The sequence below is a fragment of the Halichoerus grypus genome, chromosome 10 (genome assembly GCF_964656455.1).
Source record: "Halichoerus grypus chromosome 10, mHalGry1.hap1.1, whole genome shotgun sequence".
NCBI lineage: Eukaryota > Metazoa > Chordata > Mammalia > Carnivora > Phocidae > Halichoerus > Halichoerus grypus.
This window is the reverse complement of record NC_135721.1, coordinates 94107828-94125799: the sequence shown is the minus strand read 5'-3', so window position 1 is coordinate 94125799 and position 17972 is coordinate 94107828.

The window sequence follows — 17972 nt, the reverse complement described above, 5'->3', positions numbered from 1 at the left end:
CCTTTGACTAAACTAAAATCAGAGCTCCAATTTCACACTAAAATGTGTTGTCAATAAATAGGGAGAGGGACAGAGGGCGAAGGAGAAGCAGACTTCCTGCTGAGCAGGGAGCCCCTTGCAATCTCCATGCAGGGCTTCATCCAAGGACCCTGGGATCAGGACCTGAGCTGAAGGCAGACGTTTAACCAACTGAGCCACCAAGTGCCTCTGGGTGGACTTTTTTTTAAAAAAGAAAAGAATGTAAGAGCCCTCAGGTGGTTAAGACCATTTCTTGGTAACCAATGGGGAACCTGAGCTGAACTGGGTATGTGTTTCAAGATTAAACCAGGGAAGAGTGCAGGGCTTTAGAGCTTTATAATTTCCTCCATACACCACTTACCAGAAAAGCATCATATTTTTCTGATGATAGCAAATTGAATTCAGGTGTTCAGGAAGACAGAGCCCAAGTAACCATGACAGAGGGAGGGAAATGAGAGACCAAGAGGTCCCAAAGAATAAAGAGAAACATTTATTAATTCCTGATGCTGTCTGTAGTAGAATTTTATTTTTTTAAAGATTTTATTTATTTATTTGTCAGAGAGAGAGAGAGCACAAGCAGGGAGAGTGGAAGGCAGAGGGAGAAGGAGAAGCAGGCTCCCCGCTGAGCAAGGAGCCCAATGCGGGACTCCATCCCAGGACCCTGGGACCATGACCTGAGCCAAAGGCAGATGCTTAACCAACTGAGCCATCCAGGCGTCCCTATAGTAGAATTTTAGAAATTTTTTTTTTGTTTTTGTATACAATTTACATAAATTCAAACCAACACATGTTTATTGAACAACTGACACAGCTAAAATTGTGATGACCATAGCTTTGTACTTCCCATTCTTTTCTATTTTACTGAAAATTGGTCTTTCAAGGACCATGTGAAAACTGCAGCTCCTACCATCATTGATGTTAAATACTTATCAAACAGTTCTACAATTCATCATTGTTGGGGTTATGCCCAGCACAGCACCAGGGTCAGCATTCAATCAATATTTGTTGAATAAATAAATTCATTCATTCATTTCTTCATTAATATCTCAGTCAGCATTATTAGGGAATGTTGTTTAATACAATGTTTTCAATTTAACTAATGTGTTATAACACATCCAAATTTTAAAATTTTACCCTTCTTTCCTCAGAAATCTTTCTAAAATATAGACAGACTTCTCTGTCTTCTTAAACAGCTTATTCATCGTTTGTGAAACCATAATTTATCCCCCCACACACTGTGATCCCCTTCATCTCCTTCCAAACTGGTGTTGCTACTAGACACAAAGGAGAAATGCCTGGTAGAGATTCCTCATCTAATTTTGACCACATCTTGCTCCCAAATTCAGTCACTGCTATCAGAGACAATTTGTTTGCCTTTTTAACTTCCATATTGGAATCTTTCTATACGTTTAGACCTGCCAGCTCTTAGTTTCCAGATAACCTAAATGTTAATGTATTTGCTTTCTAATTTTCACTCATCAGAGTTTTTTCAGTTTGGAAGGATTTGGGGTTTTTTCAAATTGACTAAAATATCTTATGCCTGCATATTAATCCTAGTTGTCATGAATATTACATTAATGTTAGTATATGGAAAAATTCAACTTTTAGCTGCAGATTTTCCTCTCAGATAAGCTCATTGTGCCTGTCCTCAGGAGTAAGATCTTTTCGTACATCAGACATACTGTGGCTCTTCATTTGGATGCTATTGCCACAGAGAGTCTGCCCCTGTGAACCCCTGTGACACAGTCTATTTTTACTGATCATTGGATCTTTGCATTCTTATTTTCTTTAAAAAAAAAGCTACGACCTAATAAATTCAATTTTTTTCTTACATCAGCTCTTACCCTGAAATGTTGAATTCATTCAATGTGTATGTTGTGCCCCTGTGAATCTGCACCTATCTAAAATCCCTAAGAAAGAAGGGATGGCCCTCCATAAGAATGAAATGCCAAACTCAACACTTAAGAAACAAGAAACCCAATGTCCTCATTTTCCAGATGATATATTACTGTAGACACCGAAAATATATTTTTTTCTCCTCCAAAAATATTTCCTAATAGTTTATTTTCTTTCCAAATAACTGTCAAATGAGAAGATTTAATACTTAACTTTAAACTTGACTATAAATCATTTTATATGAGAATTTCACTTCAGGACAGACCTGAAAAAGTTTTTGAAAATGTACTAGCCATTTTGATATGTCTGGTGGACACTTGATAACAAAGCAATGCTTTAAGGGAAAAGAACCTAATCGTTTTTCTAAATTTAGTCAAGCAGATGTTTGCACAGCTGTGCATTTCAACCACAATGTCATCTGCTTTGGATATATTTTCATTTTTTTTTATCATCAGAACAGTATTAACATTTCAGTAAACACGTCAACATTAGGTAAATATAAGCCCATAAGTAAGGATCATAAGAAATTTTATAAATTAAAAAAAGACCCATATCTTTGAATGATAATGTTGGAAAAATCAAGAATCATGGAAATTATCTAAATAGTAAATACAACTTGAATAGAAGGATGATGTACAAAGGCTAGAGAGATGAAGTTTCAGAGGTGAGAAGCCTGTGAAAATGTGCTCATTAGCTCACCTCTTCCCCCAATACACAAAATGCCACCATTAGGTTTATCTTATTAGATAAGATTTACTCCCTAATTTAGAGCCAGGTGCTAGATTTTCTAAAAATGAATGTAGATTATAGAATGTCAACAAAAACTATTCATTTAAAATGGAGAAAGCCATCACACAGTTTTATTTATTAATTCCTGTAATTTTCTAGAAAAATGAATCTCAAAATAATTCTTAGAGAACAATAATTCTTATTAACCATGAAACAAGAATACAAATTCTTTTACTAATATACATGCAGATGTATGTCCTAAATGGAGACTGCCTTTACCTGGTATTTCAGACAGCATTCTCAATTTTAAGCAACAGAAATTGACTGGCTATTTAGGTAAAGATGATTCATCCAAAGAATGCCAGACTCCCACGATCAATGGAAGGTTGGAGATCCAGGCTTGGAAAATAACTAGAAAATTAGATACCAAGGCAGCATTGGCAGGCCTGGACAAATTATAGAGCAGAGCACATGGGTCAGCATACCAAGACTTCCATGACAATGAAAGACCTTCCACCATCCTACACATCTTCAAGTTCAAAGTCTCAAGAATATCCAGTTGGCTAAGCCTTAGATGGAAGCCTAGCTCATGTGTCCACTCACGTTGCTGCCCTGGGTCAGAAAATCTGAGGTGCTAATCCTCTTTGTAAATAGGACCACCTCCTACCACCTCCTACCAAGACTATATAGGATAGGAGAGGACATACGCCAAAAAAACAATGGAGTGTATTATTGGAGGAAGGGAAGTTGGATGCTGAGTAGCTAAAATAACAACAACAATAAATAAATAAATAGTAATAAATAGTAAACAATAACAAAAACAATACAAAGCGAATCATCATTTATGATTCGCTTGACATAAATTAAAATATGCCCTAAAATATGAAAATGATCCACCCATTGGGCTGGTTTATAATTAAGATCTTGTACTTTAGTAAGATAATTGGAAGGCATAGTTTACTGCTTTCAGTAAATCTTTAAGGAAGACTTACATTTGATAGTTGTTTTTCCAGATTTTAACTCAGAAACCCCCGATGTCACTTAGACATAGGATATGTGCAAATTGTGCAATTATTAAAATCATCGTAATGAATAATTGGAAAGAATTGAATCATATTGTTGTTTCTGTTTAACCAAAATTGAAGAATTCAAATGCCACAGGGAAAATTACTAAGTACCTCCCTTTATATTATCCTTCTTTCTATGTTTTTATTTTCTTTCTTTTCTCTGAATTGAAGTACCCCTCCATGAACCACACTTTTATCATGTTTTAAAGTCCTTCTTGGTAATCTTTTTGACCCAATAAGTAGACTTAACTGAGTCCCCACTCTGTGCTAGTTTATGCACAGCAACGAAGTTACAAATAGAATGAGGACACAGTCTCAATCCCCAGAGAAGTCATAGTCTGAGAAGTCAGACATAGCCCTACCTCAGAGAGCTCACAGTCTAATGTGGGAGAGGGACACCTAACAAGATAATAATAATTAACAAGAGCGATGCATGCAGGAAATTATGGGAGATACCAGGAAGGACTGGGCTGTAGAAATGAGGGGAGGATCAGAGAAGGCTTCCTGGAGGAGGCAACACTTGAACTGGGGAAAGGAGCTGAACACACCACACGCAGGGCAAGGAGGAAAATACAATGGGCTGCGTGAAGATCACCTGAAGCAGTCTGGTTTTGTGTGGTTGCCACCCAGGTTTGTGCTTGTGGTTGTCCTTAGCATACTGTAGGGGTTGCCGAAATATGCGTATGTTCTTGTAGCCTTATAAAAACAGAGGGCTAAATGATAGTAAAAGGTGATGACGCCAAAGCTGGAAGAGACAAGTGAACTTCTTTTGACTCTGTAGAAGCAGGACGGGATGACAGCAAAAGCAAAGGCTCTGAATCCCAGTCCTTCCCCCTTATTAGCTGTGTAATCTTAAATGGGTGACTCAATTCTCCAAGCCTCAGTTTTCCTCATCTATAAAATGGAGAGAAACTCACATTGGGCTATTTATTCTAAGGAGTAAATGAGTATAAAAAGAATTGAACACAATGCTTGGTACAAAAATGTTGTTCAATGACTATTATTTTGTTTTTCTCTTCCCCTCTACTTCCAGAAAATAGAAACAAGGCAATTTCTGCTTGCTAAGATTGTGCACACTTGATTTCTAAATGTGTTGAATAGGAGGGGTTTACATAGCTGAGTTTCTCATGGTTTTATGTAATTGAATCTGAACACCGTCAGAATAGGTCAAAGCAATATCCCAGAACACTTTATTTCACCTTTATTTGTTGCGTGTACTCCTTGGTAAGGAGGGGCATATTCACTGACGTCGCCATCGTACCAGGTGAAATATCGCTCCTTTCTGGATCGTCAGTGATACCGGATTAGGAATGCTGGCTAAGGGAAAGGACATAACGTGTGACTCAGCAGTTTGTTTTGGGGCATATTTTACTTCCTCTGGTTCCTGTAAGACCAAACCCATGAATAGTTTATGGGTCCTTTCAAAAGTTAAAGTCATAATTCAGATTATTATAAATCAGATTATAATAAATCAAATTAATAATTTCACTATAACAGTCATAAAACAACAAAGTAACACCCCGCAGTGTGAAAGGTTTGGTTTAAATAATCTATCCAAAAGATGCCAATTGACGTTTTTCTCCATCATTTAAATGTTCATTTTTAAAATCAAAATAATAAGCCCCTTTTTTTGAGCCTCTTCACAATCTGAGGCTTTTCTCACTCATTCATTTATTCAAAAAGCATTAACTGAGTTTCTTTCTGCTGGACATTTATTCTAGTCACTGAATAGATAGAGATTAAAAAAAAAAAAAAAAAAGATCAAATCCCTGTTCCCAAGATGCTCACTATCTGGTTGGGTAAACTATCCGAAGATGACACCTTACAAAATAAATATGAAGCTGTTTTCATTTTTAACTTTCAGAAAGTATTAAGAGAAGCCCCTCGTTTACTTTGCCTTTGTATAATTCTGCTCCCCTCCACCTCAGCCCTGGTTGTGATATTGCCTACTGCAGGTGTAGGCTAAATAATTTCACCTAATTGTCAAGGGTTATCAGCAAGGAAATCCTGGAGTCATAGAACGTTTTGAGAGTAAAATGTGACTGACAGATATATTCCCTTATTATAAAAAGGAAAACTAAGAACCAAAGTTGGTTAGTAATTGGTCGTCATCAGAACTGGGGATGGAAACACTTACCTGAATCTGACATTCTGGTGCTGGTGGCATTAGGGTGGCTGGACAATGCCATCTCATCCCAGTACCATTTTGCAAAGCAATTTTATGACCATTCAATCCTCACCACAGCCCATAGAGCTGGGGTTCTTATCCGTGTTTCATCTAGACTAAGAGAAGTTGTGTGGCTGGCCCAAGGTCATCCAGCTCACAAGAAGCAGGTCAAAAGGACAAATCAGAAGGACTTAGATCAGCAGACCACAGGAAGTAAATAAATGACTTGATTGGCCTCCTGGCAGCTGGAAATCAAGATAGACCAGTTCAAAAAGAGTAGGAAAGACTCATGAAGGAGAATGTAAAGACTTGCCTGGGAACTGAAAACTACCAAGACTTTAGGCTCTGCCTTTAGAACCAGAGGATACTTTAAAGTTTATCCAGACAAACTTCAGAGTCAGGTCCCTTCCCCAAATCTTTAAAGTTAAGTAATAGTCAAGCTAGGTAAGAAGTTCGGGTGTCTTGACTCCTAGGCCAGTGCTCACCTTAACCACATTATTTGCTGGCTAGAAAGGTCAATGGAAGCTCAATTTTTAGTAAAAGCTGGAAGGAGATTGGGCTAATCTTTTACAATGGTTGTTCTCAATGAACCACACTCCCAGTGTTCATATACCCCTGTATTTTTCCTTTCCCCTTGAATCTGAGCTGATTCTGTGATCTTCTTTAACCAATCGAACACAGAGGAAGTGACAGGGTACCAGTTTCCATTCTAAGCCTTAAAAAGGGCTGGCAGCTTTCATTTTTGCACACTGGAAGAAGCCAGTCACTATGTAAGAAGTTTGACTATTCGGAGACTGCCACCCTGTGAGATGTCTAATTTAGCCACGTGGAGAGACCACATAGAAAGGAACTGAGTCTCCTGGCTGACAGCCTCAGCTGAGTTTCGAGCCAACAGTTAACACCAACTTCCCAGCCATGAGAGCGGGACCATATTGCAAGTGCACCCTTCAGCCCCAGTCAAACCTATCAGTCATGTAGAGCAGAGATGAACTGTCTCAGCCAAACCTTATTCAAATTACAGGATTGTGAACAGATAAACAGAAAGGTTGTTGGAGTGAGCCACTAAGTTTGGAGATGATCTGTTACATACAAATAAGTAGCTAAAACAGAGAAGGTGTATGCTGGTGGCCCCAAGGATCTGGAACTAACAAATTTTGAAGACTTACCTCCTCAGTTGGACAAAGCCACATACTGCATCCACTGGCTTATCTCTAACATCCTTCTGGTTCTAAAATTCTTTGAGCTTGTGACTCTCTGTGGCTCATCCCTATGGCTCTAAACAAGCCTGGTGTCCTCATGATAAAGAGATTTTTGCCCCCCGCCCCCCGCCCGCCCAGAAGGTAACTGGCCTGACAGGGATTGCTTTTCTCACCAAGGATTAAAAATGTAGGTGACAGGAAGGGAGGGAGAATGGTCTTCCAGAGGTAGAGGCAGACAGAAGAAGAAGCTCCAAGAGTTTGGGTGCTGGCAACAAGGAAATAAAACTCAGAGTTTATCTCCATAAAGGAAATTGGGGAGTCTTTACAGATTAATTAACCGAATATCCATAGAAAAACCACCAAGCAAGCCTGAGATAGGCAGGTCAACAGAAATTGACTTGAGGAATTAACTTTTGATTCATTCAGTATTACAGGAAGCACTTTAAAATGTACTGGACTTGTAACTAGTTCCTTGCAGCTGGTGAGCAGGCAGGAACATAGATGGAGTCTCCAGAAGGGTCAGGAAGAGGGCATATCAATTATCTATTATCTATTATCAATTATCTATACCACTAAAGTGTTGTGTAGCAACCAACCACAGAACTTTAGTGGCGTACACCAATAAACATTTATTCAGCTCACGGGTCTGTGGGGTTCATACGATCTGAGTCAGGCTTGGCTGCTCTTGGCTGAGATCACTTATCTTGGAGTTCACAGCTATTGGCTGATCTAGGGTGGCCTTTGTGGGGACAACTGAGGTAACTCTGCTCTGGTCCATATTTTTCTCATCCTTCTCCTGGGACCAGTGGACTAGCCTGGGCATGTTCTTCTTCTATATAACACGGGGCAGAAGTGAGCAAACCCAGTTGCACAAGCAGTTTTAAGCCTGCCTGACATGTTTGCTATTAACCTATTGGCCAGAGCAACTCACAAGGCTGAGCCACGAGTCAGAGTCAGAGGGCAAAAGGAATAGATATAGAGAAAGGTTAAGAATTATGACCATTAATCCATCTACCATGGAAGTTATTTTGTAAAAATCAACCTTGACAATGGAAAAGGGAGCTTTTTGGAGGACCTCTCAGGACCTTCTGTCTGATTAGGCAGCATTATTAGACCCTGGGAAGTTGAAGCCGAGGAAACCTGCCTCTTCAACAAGGAGTGACTATCCTCAGTCCCTTTGCGACATTGTTGGGAGCACGCTATGAAGGCACATGGACAAGTTGTGTCTTTCCCCAATGTCTGCTTTATTCAGTCATAAAGCAAGGTTAACATAATGATAAAGCAGGTTCAAGATTCCAAAGTCAGTGACATTTCATCACTTACGTTAACTTGGTGTTTTACACGTCACACAAAGCAAAGCATAAAGACAAGTCACACAACAAACAAGACAGAACAGGGGGTAGGAAATTAAGGCACCAAACTTGAAGTCAGTCTGCGAGCATACAGTCGAGATAAGGCCTTGGTCTGGTCCGGGTCAGCTCTTGGCATGTGCTGCTTATTATGTTCAGGCAGTGGAAGATCTCTGTTATGTTCAGAGATCAGTCGGGCAGAGCGTTTGGCAGCAGCTGCCTTTGTGATGTGGTCAGATGTGAAATGGTCAGTGTCTAGATAGTCAGTTTGCTGCAAAAATCCTCCCTCTTTAAAGGGATTTAATGAGTCTTGGGCCTTTGCAGATGTCCTCTGGTTCTGTTATCAGTTCTGGGTGTTGGCTGGTTTTGGCGATATCTGGTCTTGGCTGCAGTGTTCTTGGTTGCTGGCATCACTACTGGACAGAAGTTACTGCTTGACAGGAGTGACTCCATCTTGCTCTGTACAAACTTTAAAGGAATTAATATTTCTGCCTGGTTATTCGCATGACTACCCTTTGATGACCACCCTTCAATCTCTCCTGCCTTTTTGAGAGCACATAGAGATCACTGGACTTTGGAGTCTGGGGAAGGAGCCTGTCCCGAGGGTTGGAGAATAAATGTGCTGATGGCAATACTAGTGGGTTTTCCAAGTATCTGTTACAAAACCCAGGTGTGTTCTTAGGAAGGAATTGCTGAGATGAGAACAGTGCAGTAAACTTAGCTATATTACACTTTCCCTACTACAAAATAAAAGGGACTTGGATGGTTGATTAAAAGGCAAATTAGATACTAAGAGATTGCCAGTGTTTATCTAGGACTTCCAAGGTGGGGATGGGGGGACAGTGCACCTGTCATAAGTCTAAAGGTTACCAAGGGGAAAACTGCTGGAAGGTGCGACGTATCATTCAAGAACTGCCAATTCCCAATGCTCTGATTCTGCCTGACTTTATAAAAGTTTTATGAATTAGGTTGTTTGATATGGGCTAGCTACCCAGAGCCTGAATACCATAAGCAGACATGATAACACTGAGTTTCTGGACCTGAATAGCCAAACTCCAGAGACCAAACTCATGGTGACCCCACAGATAAACTCAAATTTTAACAGTCCTCCCCAGTTAACATTTCTTTAGCTACAAGAGCTACATCAGATAAGTTCCTAATGATTGAGTCCCCACCTTCTAGAAGCCTTGACTCCTGGAAGTGTGTTAAATATCCTGACGCAAAGGAATTTTTCCAATAAAAGTGTGGCATTCAATGCAATATTTATATGGAGTATATGATTCTTGCTTTGGAAAGTGAAATCTTAGGAAACAGTAGCTTGTATTTAACTGGCTCTGGTAGACCACAGGATAAATTGGGACTTGGTTGGAAAATACCGGCAGATATAAAACTTCCCCTAGTAATCTGCACTCAAGAGCCGAGCAGATATTCCAGACATTTCACCCAACTGCTCCTTCACTTACCTCTACACCTGAAGGCCACTTACTGTGAAACACCGTGATTCTCTTCCTGAAAGCCTTTTTTTCATTACAGGAGCATACTTGGTCCAAGCCATGGACATGCCAGAGAGTTGATGCTCTCAGAAGCACTCTCAACCAGTGACAGATAGTTGATGGATAATGATCCCAGTTCCCTCACCTTTGGAGTAGAATAACTCTGAAGAACGTACTGGTTCCCTGCTTGATAATGAACCCTGTTGGGCTACCTACCCCGCCCTATCTTACTTCCCCACTCCCCTGCCAATGTTCCCTGGGATACCCACCCACCCACCAAATCAACTACTTGCTCTCAAATCTGTGTTTCAACCCAAGATAGCACGTGGCCTCACAAGAGAACACAGTCAAAATAATGAGCTAAGGTTTTAGCAGAATAATACCTAGGGTTTCCACAGTTGATCTTTGCCAATGTTGAGTTCAGCAAACCAGGAACTGATATGACAAGCTAAATGAAAGTGAATTAAGTTTATGAGATTCAAGCAAGACAAACCCTAGGGCTCCTAGGTAGGTGACAGGTAGATAAACAGACAGTTGGAGGCAAGGATGGCTCCAGCCATCTATGGGACCTTTCAGTTGAGGCCTTAGCCTGGGGGCCAGAGGCAGGCAAATTGCAAATCTGAGGAAAGACAGTCTCTACACTTTACCAGGTAACTCCAGGAAACTACATAAAGTCATATATAAAGGACAACACCATTCTCTAGGGCTCCTCCTACAACGTGCTTTTCTTGCTTAATATTATGCTTCTGAGATTTTTTTTTCAGTATTGATATATATGCACTCTTACTTTAACTGCTTCACTGTAATGAATACAGTACAGTTTATTGATCCATTCTCCTGTAGGTGAATGTTCAGAGTGTTCTAACATTTCATGATTGAGCCCACCCTGTGGCAAACATTCCTGTCTGTGCCTAGCCCCAATGTGTGTGCCCCAATCCTGCACACACAGGATTTCTAGGACATGTATGTGTGAGTGTGCTTGCTGGGTGGAAAACACCAAATCCACAACAGTGGCCGCCTCTGGTGGTGGGCATAGTGACAGTGAGGTCCTTAGAAGGAACACAACTGTTCAATGGGCATTTGTCTCATCATTGTTGTATATGTCTTTGTGCGTCCAAAATACATTGTTCATAATTTTAAAATATATGAATCTACTCTGGCTTTGAATCAGCCAAGAAACCACCCTTTTCTTTCTTTACTTTGTTGCCTTTACGTGTTAAACTTTTCTCTCAAACACACTGTAATTACTGATGGCTCCAAGAAGCATGCACTAAAGAATCAGTCCCATACGAAGTTTGCAAAATGAAATTATTTAATCTGTGGCTGACAAAAGTTCTCTCTGACTTTAAGTTTTTTCTTTGTCTCCCAACTTTTTAAAAGGTCCATTTCCAGATTATAGACTTAAGTAAACAGTCCTCGCTTGTCGGGGAATTCCAGGATATGCTTTAGGCACTGGGCACTGAAATCAAGCAGCTTTGTGAGAAAAGTGATCTAGGTCATTTCAGGCTTTCATCCTTTGTGATTTCAAGTCAATAAAAATAGTTGGCCAGGAAGGTGACTCAGGATTTGGCTTGCTCTGCCTTACTTGATTAGAATAATAGCAGGTTGATTTGGCTTATTTCATTCCTTTTCACTTCTTTATTCTTGCTTAGAATTAGATAAAGTGGCTATTATTCCTTCCCCACCTCCAATCAGTTGACTCCGAGCAAAAAAATTATTTTTGCCAAATTGATGTGATCGCACACAAGGTTTCCGAATTAAATAGCCCTGGTTTTTCCTCACTTCCTCACCAAAAATTCCATCCATGAAGGTATATTTCAAAAATAGAAAGTGAGCACAACGACCATGTGAGTTTCCATTAGGAGGAATCGGGGCTATGATTCAACTGTTTGGAGGACACTGATGACGTAATCAAGGCAACGCCTGCTGCTATTTAGAGTTGATACCCTGAAGAATGAAATATTTCCTTTTCTGAGTGTCCCCTTAGTTCAGATACCTCAAAGTATTTTTAAAATATGAATGAGATCTGAAGGCACTTCTATACTAGCAGATAGCAGGCCACCAATAGTTTATCTTACTCACCCAAAATAAATAATACTTTAAAAATATGAATAGCTAAAATTCATAAGGCACATAATATGTGTGAAGCACTATTACTAAGAGTGTGTCTTTTTTTTTTTTTTTTTTTTACATTATCTCATTTAATCCACACAGTATTGTTAGGAGGTAGAGATTACCAGTATTCCTATTGTACAGATGAGGGGGTTAAGTAACTTGCCTAAAGCTTCACAGCTATTAAGAATTAGAGCTGGTATTTGAACCCAAGCGGTCTAGCTCTGCACTTCACCTTCTTGATTCCTTTGCCATCCTGAGGCTCAGAGTGGGCAGGTAACTTGCAAATGGTCACACAGCTATGGAATGGTGGAGCCAAGGTTTTAATTAAAATCATCCTGTGAAGCCAGCGATGTTAATTATTGCATTTTTGGAGGAAATAAAAGTCCTCATTCAAGGTCCTTCTGTAGATTTTTGGCAATGCATACAAAAATCTCATTTCTCCTAGTTACCAAGCTACCTTTGAAGTGTTAGCTAACAGTTTCACATGATTTATGGGGCATGGATTTTATATATTTAAAGGTGTTGCCTCTGACGCAGAAGACCATCTAAAGATCAAGTAAGTTAGAAAAAGGAGGTAAAATATGCCTTACGCTCCCAAAAAAAGAGAAAAGACAAAATTATCAGCTGTCCTTATATGGCTTGGAATTAGAAATGATCCAGACTTTTCTACTTTGGAGCAAAGAGACAAGAAAAGCTAAGTGAGAAGCCACTGGAACAGATGCTGTAAATAAGATGCTTTAAGAGCCTAGGTTCAAATGGTACTTTTTTTCTAGCAAAACCACCAGTCTCTTAACAGGACCGAGTATGATTCATAGCAAAGAAGACATCCTGGGTGAAATCCCAGCATGGGGCAACAAATAGGAAATGGGCCAGCGGGGAGGTGCCAAGGCCACAAGGCTTAGGGGGACTCACCCTCTTTTGGGGCCATGCAAGTGCCAAACTGCACAGGACCATAATTGCATAATTTTTCCAAGTCAGACTCTTGAGTGCAGGTAAAGGGCAGTTTCCCCGAAGTACTCAACCTGAGGTCACCAGGAGTAGACAGAGGTGGAGAGAGAGCCGAGCCAGGGTCTGGAGAGTGCTCTGTGGGGGTGTTAACACAAGGGCAGTCCCAGCATGTCGGGTTCATCCCAAATGGGCTTGTGAAGAAGAGGCCAGGTGACGGGAGTGGAGACAGGGAGGGGCCCACCAGGTAGGCTGCATCTCTGAGGATGCTTCCTTCTTCTTAGGAAGAGCTTCTAGGCAGTAAATGCCATAAACAGTTGCAGAGTCCTGCATGTCTGCTGTGCCCTAACCCCTCAGAAGTTTTTCCCTGCACTTTCTCCCTCATCTGTTCCACTTAGTCCATACTGGTTTTCTTTCTCTAGAATGTTCCCACCTCATGGTTTTACACTTGCTGTCATCTTGGCAGGAAGCCAGTCCCCGCTCTGCCCACAGCTGCCTTCTGGTCATCCCACCTCCTCCTGAGCATCACCACCTCGGGGGGCCTTCCCAGCTCCCCCAGACTAAAGGAGTGCCTGGCCCTTCTGCACACTGGGAATGGTCTTGTTCAAGTGCAAGTACATGCAGACAGCTCTCCATAACAAAAGCACCCCCAGGTAATGTGAGCTACGCAGAGGCCAGGATGTCATTTTATTTACTGCTGTCAAGAGTGGCTGGCCTCTAATGGACACTAATAGATGTGTGCTGGATGAATTCCATCTGCCTATTTCAGGCAGACAAGACTGTCCTCTTTACGATTTGTCATGTTCCTCTGTGGTATATTTATCATGTCCACCCTCTCTGATGAGCATCTATTTGAGAAACCAGATCTTGACATGTGGGTTTTCCTGTCTGTGATATTATGGGAGTCACGCTGGGCCCTTGAGTTTTGTGTACTGTGAATATGAAAAAACATCTGATCTCTGAAAGAATGCAAATTGCAATAGTAAAAAGAATGGATAAATTGCCCAATGATACCACTGAGCACTACTCAGCAATAAAGAGGAACGAACTTCTGGTTCGTGCAAGGACATGGGTGAACCTCAGAAACATTATGTTGAGTGAAAGCAGCCAGACACAAAAAAATACATATTCTATGATTCCATTTATATAAAGTTCTAGAACAGGGAAAACTGATTTCTACTTACAGAAATCACAACTTGGTTCTGCATTTAGGGTGCAGAGATTGGCTAGAAAATTGTGAGATCTCTCCCAGGTGAAATGGTAAGATTCTGTATTGTTTTGGGCAGTTGTTACCTGGGGGTATATGTGTGTCACAAATCCTTGAACTGGATATTTAAGAATTACGCATTTTGTTTTATGTAAAGCAAAAAGCTATTTCATCTTATTTATTTATTGGTGATTTAGGCAGTATTTTACATTTTATTATGATTTTTTATTATGTTTTAAATTCAAATAACCCAACTTATAGTACATCATTAATTTCAGGTATAATGTTCAATAAATTATTTTAAAAATCCTGCTTTCAACAATCCCAAGGTAAAACAATGAGATAAAACTGTTATTGAATTGTAAGGAAGACTGAAACCTACCAGGAGTATATTTGGAGTACAACAGCATAACAGCATCGGAGGAGACTTTTTCCAATGTAACTCTGAAGAAGCCAAATCAAGCTAGCCGAAGAAAGAAAAGGGAATTCTTTATTTCATGCCACCAGGAGGTCCAGGCATGGAGTTGGCTTCAGGGATCAAGGCTGACATATGTTTAAGTTTCCCTGGCACTCAGCTGCATTCTGCTTTCTCTCTCTGCTATTTTTTTGTTGTTGTTCTTTTGTTTTGTTTTGTTTTGTTCTGTTTTGTTTTATTTTGCAGGCCCTTCTCTTAGCAGGATGGACACAGCAGTTCAGAGGCTCAAGCAAAAGCCTCAGACTGAGTCTCAGAATGGCCCCCGCCATTCACTGTGGCTGGTGGATAGAGAAAAACTAAGCCATGTGTGAGAGAGTAGGGACAAGAGGTCCCCCTCTCAAAATCCATGAACCCATCATGAGGACTACAGGGAATGTCCATGGAAGAAGCAAAAACATCCCACAAAAGCCACCACAGTATTAGAACAAAATGATGGATGAAGGCCCAGCTCCTCATGAACTGCTTAAATGCCACCATTCCACTCTACTATATACCAAGAAAATTAATTTACTGGTTATCAATTAACTACTTTTAATTTGGTGAGCTGGGGAATCTTTTTGTGTGAGGAATGTTTTAAATTTTATGTTCTTGCTAGACGCCTAAAACCTGCCACAGATGAGTGGCAAACATGAGATCATCGTGCCTGATGCTTCCTCTTTCACACAAATAGATCATCACTTCATTCAAGTGGGCAAACATTCTTGTATTAGACAATTGCCTGAAAAAAGGGGCTTCCTCCAGTCCCCAACCTTCCAGAATTATCATTGAGCCAGGACCCGTGGAAAGCATACATGCTTGAGTTTTCACACCCACAGAAAACTCCCAGACTAGAGCATTGGGTGGTCTCTACCTACCCCAAGGGGCAAACAAGCCCAGGACACTCCCATGATAGTTTTTAAGGAACATTTAAGCTTTCTGAAAGGCTTTTTGGTCATTCATTTTCCAAAATATGAATCTACAGTTCTGAGGAAGCAAAGAGCGTGTGCGGGTTCTTCCATTTCCAGTTTTGGACAAAGTACAACATTAGTTACTAGTTTAAAAAAGAAAAATTCTAGTGTTCTTTACCTAACATACTTAATGAAATGGTTGTTAACTAATTTACTTATAAAATAAAAGTAGGTCATTTCTATCAGAATAAGTTCTGGAGCTGGTAAGGAATCAAATGTAAACATTGAGGTCATTTTTATAAACAATGGATACATGTGGGCAAGTTTCATAAAAGCCCAGGAAATAAGTTTAAAGTCTGATGACAGGCAAGAGAAATATCTGCGATGAATCTGATAGACCAAATGTTTCTATTTCTAGGTATATGGACCTCATACTATTGATAAGAAAATCACCAAAATTCCAATAGAAAAGTGGACTAAAGATATAAACAAAATAATTCACAGAAGAAACATGAAAGGAATTATCAATCTCACTACCAAGCAAAGAACTACAAATTGAAGAAAATTGGGATGCCATTTTTCTCCTCGTAAGTCAACAAAATGGTTTTTAAATGAACAGTTAAATGAGCACATTGAAACATCACTGGTCAGAGAATAAATTCAGACAGCCTTTAATAAGCAGGTTGAACTTAAATAAGTCTATGCTCTTTAGCCTTATAATTTCCCATATAGGAACCAACCTAAAGAAATAACAGGAAAATTTAAATATGCACAGATACCCATCATGGCACCTTTTATGTGCAGATATCACATCACTGTTTAATAATATTAAAAACTGTAATTACCTTAAGTGTTCAATGAGAAAAATAAAGAGATTATAGTATATTCATTCAATGGAATATCATGTATGCAGCCACTAAAATTGTTTTACGAATATATCACAACAAGGGAAAATGTTAATATTTTGGGGGGATAATGTTAATATTATAATGCTAGATAAAAAGAATTAGAAGATTGTATATATACAATATAATACAAATTTTATAATGCTATATAAATACATGCATGCATCTGTTATTCTATATAACACAAGAAAAAAAAGAAAACACAAGACCCCAAAATGTTAACCTGGATATTATGCAATGATTTCTATTTTTAGGGCTGTGCCTTTCCAGATTATTATAGGAGCATGCATTACTTTTGACAACCAGAAAAAAGTCACTTAAAAATAAAACAAATGAGAACTTGAATGGCATCCTCTTAAAGAAACAAAAGAATTATAATCTCTACCTGGATTATTCAGCCTCTTTGTTAAAATATTTTCATTTTCAAGCCCATACAGCCTCATAAAGCAAACTAAACACTTCCGACCAAGTTAATAGAGAAATTAAGTGGATACTAAGAGATTTATATTAATGGCTACTGACGGGAGGTGTCATGACTAACTGCCTAATGGGTAATTAGAGTCCGTTCCTCCGTGGCAATTCCTTCTGTAGTTTAGCTGGGCTGGTTATGCTTGGCTTCCTGGGTTCCCTCTAGGGGGGAGTTGAGGAATTCACCATCATGAAGGCTGTCCAGGGTGGCTCATTAGGTCTCCCCCAACTAGGTCTGGTGACATAAGCCTGTGTTTAGCATTTGAGCTGTACGTACCTGTGACAGCTTAGCTAGGCTGGACCAGAATCATAGGGAGCATGTCATCTCCGGTTTCTCAAATGTAGGGAGTGGTGGAGGTTAAGCAAAACCAAGTGGCATTTCCACAGGGCTATGAAGCATAAACCTGACAGAAAATGGAAAATCAGAAGTGGCCCGTTCCATCAGAGACAGAGAGAAAAACCTAAGGCATGTGTTTATGTGCAATTGGCAGGAGATCCCCTTTTCCCATTGTCATAGTTAGGCAGACTCTGAGACTAGGATTTGGATGCAAGAAGTTGATTTAGAAGGTCATTCCAGAAAGCCCAGTGAATGAATGTGACCATGATTAGGGAAGGGAGGACACTCGGTATAAGGTGTGTCAGTGAGCAGGTTATCACTGTGGACAACAGGAGCTCAATCCTACTGGAGACCTGAGTAGGAAAAGTGTGGAGAACAAGTCACTGTCATCCTACTGAGGGGCAAAGAAGCTGGGCTATATATCTACCATTCCCATCCCTCAGCGTATGAAGTGTGTGCTTTGGGCATTAACTCCAAATCTCTGGCAGCAAAGTGCCCTGCGCTAGTTAATCACCCTCCTGGCCAGAAAAGGTTGTTGGGCACAAAGATGCAGAAAGCTATAGAAGGAACTTTCTACAGGTGACTCTGAGGAGAGAAGTAGCATCTGCTACATCAGGCCACACCTCCGCCACCTCACAGTATTCCACTACATCAGGCCACACCTCCGCCACCTCACAGTATTCCACTACGTCAGGCCACACCTCCCCACCTCGCA